Raw genomic sequence first — 10567 nt, 5'->3', positions numbered from 1 at the left:
TGTCTGTGTGGTGTGATGTGTGTAGTGTGTGTATGTGTGTATGGTGTGTGTATGTAAATGTGTGTGGTGTGTGGTATGTGTATGTGTGGTGTATGTGTGTATGTGATGTGTAGTGGTATGAGTGTGGTGTGTGGTATGTGTATGTGTGGTGTATGTGTGTATGTGATGTGTGTATGTGTGTGTGGTATGTATGTTTGTTGTATGTGTGTGTTGTGATGTGTGTGTGGTGTGTGTGTGGTATGTATATATGATGTGGGTGTACATGTGTGGTATGTGTGTAGTGTGTATGTGTGGGGTGTGTGTGGTGTGTGTGTGGTATATGTGTGTGTCTATGGGTGTGTGTGGTGTGTGTGGTGTGTGTGTATGCTGTGTGTGTGGTGTTTGTGGTATATGTGTGTGTTTATGTGTGTGTTTGTGTGTGTGTGGTGTGTGTGTGTGGTGTGTGTGTGTGGTATGTGTGTGTGGTGTGTGTGTGGTGTGTGTGTGGTGTGTGTGTGTGGTATGTGTGGTGTGTATGGTATATGTGTGTGTCTATGTGTGTGTGGTGTGTGTGTGGTGTGTGTGTGGTGTGTGATATGTGTGGCACGTGTGTGTGTGGTATGTATGTGTGTTGTGTGTGTGGTGTGTGTGTGTGGTGTGTGTGTGTGTGGTATGTATGTGGTGTGTGGTGTGTGTGTGTGTGGTGTGTGTGTGGTATATGTGTGTGTGTGGTATGTGTGTGTGTGGTGTGTGTGTGTGGTGTGTGTGTATGGTATATGTATGTGTGCGGTATGTGTGTGGTGTGTGGTATGTGTGTAGTGTGTATGTGTGGTGTGTGTGTGTGGTGTGTGTGTGTAGTGTGTGTGTGGGGTGTGTGTGGGGTGTGTGGTGTGTATGGTATATGTGTGTATGTGGTATGTGTGTGGTGTGTGGTATGTGTGTGTGTGTGGTGTGTGTGTGGTGTGTGGTATGTGTGTGTGTATGGTATATGTGTGTGTGTGGTATGTGTGTGGTGTGTGGTGTGTGTGTGTGTGTGTGGTGTGTGTGGTGTGTATGGTATATGTGTGTGTGTGGTGTGCGTGTGGTGTGTGTGGTGTGTGTGTGTGTGGTGTGTGTGGTGTGTGTGTGTGTGGTGTGTGTGTGTGTGTGTGGTGTGTGTGTGTGCTGTGGGTGTGGGGGAAGTCCAGCCTGTGAATCAGAGGCTCTGAGTTCTGACTGTGACTCAGCCACACACCATGTGATGCCCTGGAATGAGTTACAGACTTCTTTGAACTTCGGTTTCCTCAAACATCAGGAGACGCCCCAGAAATCACCAGATGAGACTGGAGCCATTTCCAGCTCTAAGAGTGCGATCCTTCTCCCCTCTTGGAGACTTTAGGCTTTTTTTTTTTAATAACTCCCAGAAAGAAGAGAGAGGAATATGTGTGTGTGCATTTATAATTAAAATGCTGAAAGGTCCAAGCCGGGTTAGACGCGCTCTTCTGCTGTGCTCGAGCGGTCAGCGCCCGGCAGCGCCCCTCAGCCCCTCCCCGCCCGCGCGCGCCGGACGAATTGCTCTCACCCCGTTACACAGGCGCGCCTGCACGGCCTGGCTCCCACGCTTTCTGGCGTGTACCGTCTGGCGGCCTCGGACTTCTCCTGAGAGTCCATCCCTAAACGGTCCTGCACCCACGGAGGGTGTTCAGAATGTGCAGACACCTGGGGGGGGGTGCTGGTAACAGCTCAGGACAGCCCGCAAACCCCCTACCAGTGTGCTGCACCCCCACCCCGACGCTAGGGTCCCTCAGAGTAAAAACATGGCTGCAAAAACAAAAGCTCCTCTAATGCAAGGAAGCAGATTTACTATATGAAACGCGACTTGCTCTGGGGAACTCGACAGTTTGAGTGAAACTGGAGGATGGGTGTCCCCTGGAGTGTGTCTGGCAGGCGGTTCGCTTCCTGCCCTCCCCAGTGATGACCTCCGGGGTTGTGTTGGAGTGTTTTTTTGGCTCAGCGTTATTGATTGAACCTGTGGTGGCCCTTTCCCAAGCTGAGAGGTGTCCATATAGCAAATTCAAGGGAGAGTGCTTTCCAGGAAGTGGTCAGGAGGTCCCCTTCCTGGTGAGTCCAGAGTGCTGCTGGGATGAATGAAGAGAGGCTACGCGGGCGTCTGCACTTGTCACAGCGGCTGCTTTTCTAAAGCAGTACTGTTCTGACTTCAGGGTTCTTTCACGTCACCTGGGCACCTTGTCAGCCTGCAGTGCTCACTGGGCAGGTCTGGGTGGGTTCAGACCCTCCATGATAATCGAGCCCCAGTCGGCGCTGCGGCTGGTGGTCCGTGGACTGCACTTTGAGGAGCAAGGCTTTGGGAGAAACCTGATGATAATTCCTTGTGATTTCTTTTGCTTTGTCTCCTGGTGTGTGAACTTGAGCACTCTTTTGACAAGCATAAACTCCTGAATAAAAATATTCATCCAAAAATACACATTATGCTGTTTTCCCTCAGCCTTATCCTTTCCTGGGTTTTTTTCCCCTTCAGATCCTAACAAACCAAGTTGGGAGAGGATTAAAAAAAAAAAAATCCTCTCTCTCATGTGCTTCCTTGTGAATTAGGAAGTCAAGATTGCCCATGAGTTTATATATTGCACGTAGCATTTACATAGTGAATGTCATCAGGTAATCAACAGACTACTGGGGACCCCTTCCGGCTACATGCTGTGCTGGGTGTTCAGGCCCCACCTTTGATGGGCTGCCTTGGTGGGATCACGGTAGGAAGCGGATAGTTCTCAGTGTAGGTGTTAAATATTAGGACAGACATATACGCCCGGTTTGCTCCATGCTATAACATCTTACGAGGCAAAAATGAAGATTAATTTGTAATTGTTGATGTTGCACTCCCAGAACTGGGAGAATGTTTCAAGGCTCCACTCGGCTTCCCACCGGGACCCCCTCGGGAGGAGAGGATGCCCCTCCTCGCTGTCTGACCACACTGCTGACTCTTAAGCACTTACTAATCAGCGCTGGCGGTATGTGGGTGCTTTCTATTAAGACATAAACCTTGTGAACCTGAGGTTTGTGTCTGAGCCTCTGTGGTTCCCCACAGTACCTGTCACAAAGAGATGCCCAGAAAGCCCCGTTGAATGGTGCCCACTGTGCCCTGGAGCTTGGGGTTGCTCCGCTCTGGACCAGCGTTAGAGGGGACCAGCTGGACCACGGGAAGGGGGAGAAGGCTCGCCTCCTTCCCTTTACCTGTGCTCGCAGACCCAGGGTTGTGCTGCTAGAAACACGCTTCCAAACTAAACGCCTCCCAGCGGAGAGGTCTGTGGCTTGGGGGTGTGGCGGGCAGGGGACGCGTTGGCTGATTCTCAGGGTGGAAGCGTGTGGGAGCCGCTGGGTGAGTTTGATGTCGATGACTGAGCTGCAACATGGATGTTATTGACATCTGAAAGACGTACACTACGTTCCTAACCTTAGTTGAGAAAAACAAAATATCGATTGCTTTCCGGAAGCTTTTGGCTGTTTCACCACACGCTTGTTGGCACGGGGTCAGCTTCTGCAGTCCCGATTCAGCATGAACATCCACATACTTAAAAGCCTGTTTTCTCTTAGACGAGAGGAGAGGAAGCCAGAGGGAAAACACCCACTGTTAAACTTGAGTGAAGCCCATTGGGGAGGGAAAGTTTTAAAAGTTTTCTCAAACTTCACAGTGCTTTTATCTCTTCTTCTTCTTCTAGTCGACTTGAGGCTTTTCCCAGGGCCGAATCCATCCATTCCCCTGGAGAAATATCTTAACCAAGGGTTTTGACTTTTGTAAAAGTACATTTTGCAAACCTTCTTTTCAGTGAACTACTACACCATGCCTGTGATCCCAGGAACCCAAATATCCACAGCTTCTCCAGCCTGTGTCATCAATTTCCTTACTTGGCGAAATAACATAATAAATGCAGAGCCTTTATGACAGCAGCGTTAAAGCATCCGCCTGCCAACGCAGGAGACGCAGAAGACGTGGGTTCCATCCCTGGGTTGGGAAGATCCTTTGGAAAAGAAAACGGCAGCCCACTCCAGTATTCTCTTTCTTAAATAGTTTACTGACCTGTTTCTGAGCGTGCTGGGTCTTTGTCGCCGCGCGGGCTCTCCTAGTTTCGGTGAGCGGGGCTGCTCTTGAGTTATGGCGTGCGTCGGCGTCTCGGCAGCGGCGCTTCTTGTTGCGGACCGCGGGCACCAGGTGCACGGGCTTCAGCAGCTGTGGCTCCCCAGCTCCAGGGCACATGCTCAACAGCTGTGGCGCACGGGCTTTGTCGCTCCAGGGCAGGTGATATCCTTCTGGACCAGGGATGGAACCGATGTCCCCTGCATTGGCAGGCAGGTTCTTTACCCCTGAGCCACCAGGGAAGCCCCCCACTCCAGCACTCTTGCCTGAAGAATCCCATGGACAGAGGAGCCTGGTTGGCCACAGTCCACAGGGTCGCAAAGAGTCGGACATGACTGAGCAGGCATGTGTCCTGTGACGGCAGGAGGGGCGGACTTTTACCGGGGTCCCTGCCCCGCGTAATCCCGTCCGTTCCCCAGGAGGCCACCCCTCTTCTGGGACCTCTCTGGCTGGGGCCTGTCACCTTAGCAGCGCCTGTTGCTGCGGCCCAAGCCACCTGGCTGTTGTCCTAGCACACACACCCACCCTCCCTTAGTTGCCCCAGATGCCGGGGCTGAGAGGGACCCGGCGTCTTTCTGGAGATTGATGGGGAAGCCGCCCGCCTGCCAGCTTCGTCTCCACGTGCGCTCACGCGTGCACATCCGGCCCGCAGGGTCCCTCACATCTGGGACCCTCATCTGTGACCCTCACATCTGGCCTCTCATCTGTGACAGTCCCCTCACCAGCATCCTCCATGCCCCCTATTGTCCTCCTCTTTAGTAGACCTCCTATAAAAAGAGCTTTATTTGCGTTTTCTCATTGTTTTAAAATTAGTTAATTTGACCCCGCCAGGTCCGAGTTGTGGAATGCGCATCTTTAGTTGTGGCCTGTGGGGCCTAGTCCCCCAACCAGGGACTGAACCCTGTGTTGGGACCATGGAGTCTTCGCCACTGGACTGCTCAGAAAGCCCCCACAATAGCTTTATTTCTTTTTTGCTCATTTTAATTGATTAGTTAGTTAATTAGACACTGCGGGGTCTGAGCTGCGGCGTGTGGGATCTTCAGATGCGGCGTGCAGGACTTGCTTCCCTGACCCAGGCACTGAACCCATGCTCCCTGCCTGGGGAGAGCAGAGTCTCAGCCACCGAACCACCAGGGAAATTCCCAAAATAGCTTACTGCTTGTAAATGTATCTCCACTCCTTGATAGGCTGTCCCCTTGGGAAGCCCATCTTATTATCCTGTTGGTGGATTAGCTGGGAGTGCGTTCAGTGGCAGGTGTGAGCAAACCACACCCGAGTGATCGAGATCACGATGGTTTGCTTGTTCATCCCATGGCATGAGGTCTGCAGGCAGATGGTGCGGGATCGGCCCAGGGCTCAGCAACACTGTGGGGGCCCAGCTCTATTCTTTCCGAGCTGCCCCCAGGGTCTCCACCAAAAATAAAAAGAAAAGAAAGCTAAAGAAGATGGCACTCTCAGTGGGTGAGGAGACTAAAACAAGGCCTGATCTCCTGTACAACGGGTGGGAAGGGCTTGGGGAACCCATCGCGGGTGCAGAAGCAGGTGTTCCTGCCTCCAGCCTGGTGGGGCGAGGCAGGGGCTCTAAGCCGAACGTGGAGAGGTTTGCAGCTGTGGCAGCAACGACTGCAGGGCCGTTGGAAAGGAGCTGCGGCTTCCAGAAGAGGAACACAGCCAAGGGGGAGCAAGAAATTAACCTGACTTTCCTGCCCACCTCCACTCTCCCAGGGGTGCCTCTCAACTTCCTCTTTGAATAACCCAACTGGAAGCCCTGAGCCGTCCAATACAAGCCAGCATCTTAGGGCGCTGAGCTGAGTGGAGGTGAGTGGATAGTGAGTCTGGAGGAGCAGTGGAGTACATCCAGCCCTCTGCCATCCGTACAGTGTGAGCTTTCCATCTGACACTTGTCCATCACCTCATGGTTTCAAGAGGGCTGCAGAACTCCAGGCATCATGCACACGTTCCAGCTGTGATAACTGGGGAAGGAAGGAGACGGAGGCTTACATGAACTGTGCTTGTCCCTTTGTGAAGATTTCCTGGAAGCCTCGCCAGCAGACTTTCACTTATATCTCATGGGCCAGAGATGCATCCATAGTTTTTCCACGTAAAGCTATAAATGAGAGGCCATCAATTCCCAGAGAAGTTCCCTCCCCAGTGTCAGGCCATCCATCAAGGGCCTAAGAACTGGAAGATCCATCAAGCCTGCTTGGAGGAATAATTTATATTTAATAATTTATAAATAAATTATAAATCAGTGAATATACACAAGAAACAGTGTTTGTGTTACTGTATTAGACTCTGCAAAGCTCTGCAAAGTGAAAGCAGAAGCAATTCATGATCTTTATCAATGGAGGCTGGATGGCATTAAGAGGATGTTGTAATACATCACCCTTACTATTCCATACAGTCTGGAGGGAAGACCCTTTGCATTCAGAATCTACCGAAAGGGCTATTTTAAAACATGTATTTATTTGACGGCACTGGCTCTTAGGCGCTGCACTCGAAATGTTGGTTGTGCTCTGAGATATCTTTAGTTACTGCTTATGGGATTTAGCTCCCTGCTCAGGGATGGGACCCAGGCCCTCTACACTGGGAGCTCAGAGTCTTAGCCATCGAACCACCAGGGAAATCACAAGGACCATTTTTAATGCAATATATTTTTTCAAAAGTACCATTTTTTTTAAAGCAGAACTTCAGGTGACCCCACGCGAAGGTTTCACTGTAGAGCAGGACTCGGAGCAGAGACCCATGCACATGAGCCAGAGTGGTTTGTGCTGCGTGGGTGCCTCAGGGGAGGGGGGGAGCTCCCCCCTTGTGGGTGTGCAGCGGCTGGAGTCTATGCCTGAGCGTGCAGAGCGGGGGAGGGGCAGCGAGCTGTGCCCCGGGGTCCCTGAGCAGGAGTTGGGCAAGCAGAGCCGAGAGGGTGTGGGCATTGAGGAGGACTCGGGAGTGATGGGGGGGCACCTGCCCATCACTGCGGTCCTCAGTAGGATCTTCAACCACCTCTTCCTGGGTGACCACAGCCCTCCGGTCACGTGGCGGGTATGGGTCGGTGGGGGGGGAGCTGGTGTCTTGATTCCCTTCTCTGCCTCGTTTACACGCACCGTCTTTCCCCCAGATGAGCTACTTCTCTGATGAAACGGCCACCTCGTGCATCTGGAGTGTGTCCTCAGGGCTGGTGTGTGCGTGTGTAAGCGTGTTCATGTGTGTCCACATAGGGTGTGTGTTTGCATGTGTGTGCGTGTGCAGTGTACAAATGTGTTGGGTGTCTGCGTGTAAGTACACTGTGTTTGTGTAGGTGCCCACATCTGTGCATGTGTGGATATGGGTGCCCACACGTATGTCCACAAGTATATACAGCATGTGTTTGCGAGTGTACACATGTTCACATATGTGTGCATGTGTGTGTACACATGCTCGGAGATGCACGCGTACATGCATGTGTGTATGGTACGGCCACATGTAGATATATGCATACATGCATCTGTGCATTGCACATGCATGCATACATGTGAGCGTACATGCGAATACACACATATGGGACACGTGTATATGTATGTGTGTGTGGGCACAGCATGCGTGTGAGGGTAGGCTCTGGACCAAGGCTCTGGGTCAGGAATTGCACCTGAGCATGAGTGACTAGAAATGGTGATTTCTAGGATTTCCACGCTCCCCTGACCAGAACTGGCTCCGTCCAGGGTAGCAGGCGGCCCCACCTCGCTCCCCTGCACCCAGCATCACCGCTGTGTTGGAGGCAGCTTCTCTGTCTTCCCGTCCTTGCTGAGGCCTTCCTCTTCCCCTGCTGGATAGTCCTCAGCCCCGGTGGCCAGGCCTCTCGAGGAAGATCAGGCAGTGCCTTTCTTGAGTCACTCAGGTGCACCAAGCACGGGACTCAGCCCTTTGAGCCAGCTCCCCCAAGCTCACACTGACCCTCGGAAAGACGCAGATCTAGCTGAAAAGGCAGGTGCAGGAAGGCTGAGCGTCTCACCCAGGGCTACACAGCGGGGCTTGCATGGAGATACTCTGGCTCCAGGTTCCGAGCTCCCTCCCTTCCAAGCTGTGAGTTCTGCTGACCGCAGTCCTGAGCGCAACCTTGGGGGAGCTTGGCTGCCTCCACATGTGGCGAGGCAGGCCTGGCTCTGTCCGGAGCCCAGCAAACAGAGGCCCGCGGAGGCCAGCTTCTGGCCCACGGACCCCTCATGCTCTGTGGAGGAACACTCTGAGTGCGGGTGACGGTCATCCTTGGATAAAAGATAGTGATTTTGATTTGGGTTCTGGTCGAGAGGCCACATCCTTGGGATTTATCTTCTGCAGACACGGGCCTTTGAGATGCAGGATGGAAGGAGAATGGGGGGACGGACAGATGGCTGACATCTGGCCTCGGTGTGTGTATGTTGGTTGGGAGAAGCAAACTTGTTGATGAGGAAGGGGCGGGGTGCTTCTGTCTCACACGACAGCTCCCGGGGCCATGGTCCAGGCCAGGGGCCGGGGCCTGGCCTGCCCAGTTTCCTCCCAGACACCTGTCTGCCAGCTGAAATGCCGGAGTGTTCCGCGGGGGCCATGCTAGGCCTCAGCGGCACCTCAGTCCCTGATGGGCAGGTCTGAGGTCCTAGGAGTTTTGGGGGACCACCCTCGGCCCTGCTGGCCTTGCCCTAAATCAGAGGGGAGCAGCTGCCAGCCCGCAGCACACACGGTGGGCCACCCCCTTCCCCATCCCCACCCGTAAGGCGGGAGCCTCGGTCCATGATGATGCCCGGGTTGGCGAGGGCCTCGCTCTGAGAAGCAGGGACGAGTCCTTCTGCCCCACAAGCATGGTCCTGATGCACACATGAATGGCAGGGGTTTGGGCCGGGAAGGATGAGGGGGAGAATTCAGGGGCCCAGAGTGGGCTGGACGGCTCTATTCACCCTAAACATACTCAGTGGTGCTTCCTTTATATCATCCCCCAGAGCCAGGGAAATCTCGCGTGGGTGAGTCTCCAGTAGAGCTGGGGAAGTTGGTTTTGGCACAAGGAACCCAAAGAGACCAAGGACAGAGGAGCTGCAGGCCTCATTGCCCATCCCGGCGGTTCCAACGGGCTCCAAGGGGCAGACCTCTTGGCCCCGCGCTCCAAGACTAGTGGTGTGGGAACAAATGCCACGTATCCCTGAGAAAAGATCGTCATCATACTCCTGAGACCCAGGTCCATATGTATCACCACGTGAGAGCGCTCTCTGTTCTGTGCGTGCGTGTGCGTGTGTGTGCACGTGTGTGCATGTGTGTGTGTGTGTGGAGCGCTGCACACCTGCTGCCACCATGTGACCCCTTGGGCAACAGCAGGACATGTGTCCCCAACTGTCCCTGCCCGTCCCTTTGTCTCCAACACAGGTGTGAAGCTGCTCTGCATTGATGTAGGAAAGGAAAATCAAACGCTGACCTGGAAAATTGGAGCTTGGAACAGTTTCCTTATCGCAATTATGCACGGGTGTGTGCTAAGTTGCTTCAGTCCTTTCTGACTCTTTGCAACCCCAGAGACTGTAGCCCACTAGGCTCCTCTGTCCATGAGATTCTCCAGGCAAGAATCCTGGAGTGGGCTGCCATGCCCTTCTCCAGGGGATCTTCCCAACTCAGGGACTGAACCCAGATCTCCTGCATCGCAAGCGAATTCTTTACTGCTGAACCCTGCTACTGCTGCTAAGTCACTTCAGTCATGTCCGACTCTGTGCGACCCCATAGACGCCAGCCCACCAGGATCCGCCATCCCTGGGATTCTCCAGGCAAGAACACTGGAGTGGGTTGCCATTTCCTTCTCCAATGCATGAAAGTGAAAAGTGAAAGTGAAGTCGCTCAGTCGTGTCCGACTCTTCGCGACCCCATGGACTGCAGCCTACCAGGCTCCTCCGTCCATGGGATTTTCCAGGCGAGAGTACTGGAGTGGGGTGCCACTGTCTTCTCCAACTGAACCCTGGGGAAGCTCTGTTGCAATTATACATTACATAGCTGTATGTACCTCTGTCTCTATCTACATGTGATCTATAAATGAGTGTGTGCGTACACAGAGCTAGAATTCTGATGTAAACTTAGGCTGTATTTCTCGAAGGTGATTTTTTTCTCGGCTGTGCCACTCAGTATGTGGTATCTTAGAACACTTGCCCCCCGCATCGGAAGCTCCGAGTCTTAACCATGGGGCCACCAAGGCAGCCCCTCTTAGAGGTGGATTTAAACTACACTTCCACAAAAAGGTTTTCAACAATGCTACTGCATTACTTTTGTAACCAGTAAAAAGTAATTATGGTACAAACAGAAGTTTAAGGTGAAATATTCCATGAAATTGACATGAATATTTCTCAACACGAATTATCCAAAGTCTTTACTCAGCCGTACTCTAGGCAGGGCCAGTGTTAAACTGTGGCTTACGAGAACCCAAGGAGCCTCCTCATTCTAAGAGAGACTTTTCCGCTGGGCCTGTTGCACGTGTGAAAC

The sequence above is a fragment of the Ovis canadensis genome, chromosome 4 (assembly GCF_042477335.2).
Source record: "Ovis canadensis isolate MfBH-ARS-UI-01 breed Bighorn chromosome 4, ARS-UI_OviCan_v2, whole genome shotgun sequence".
Lineage (NCBI taxonomy): Eukaryota > Metazoa > Chordata > Mammalia > Artiodactyla > Bovidae > Ovis > Ovis canadensis.
This window is presented reverse-complemented; position numbering follows the sequence as displayed.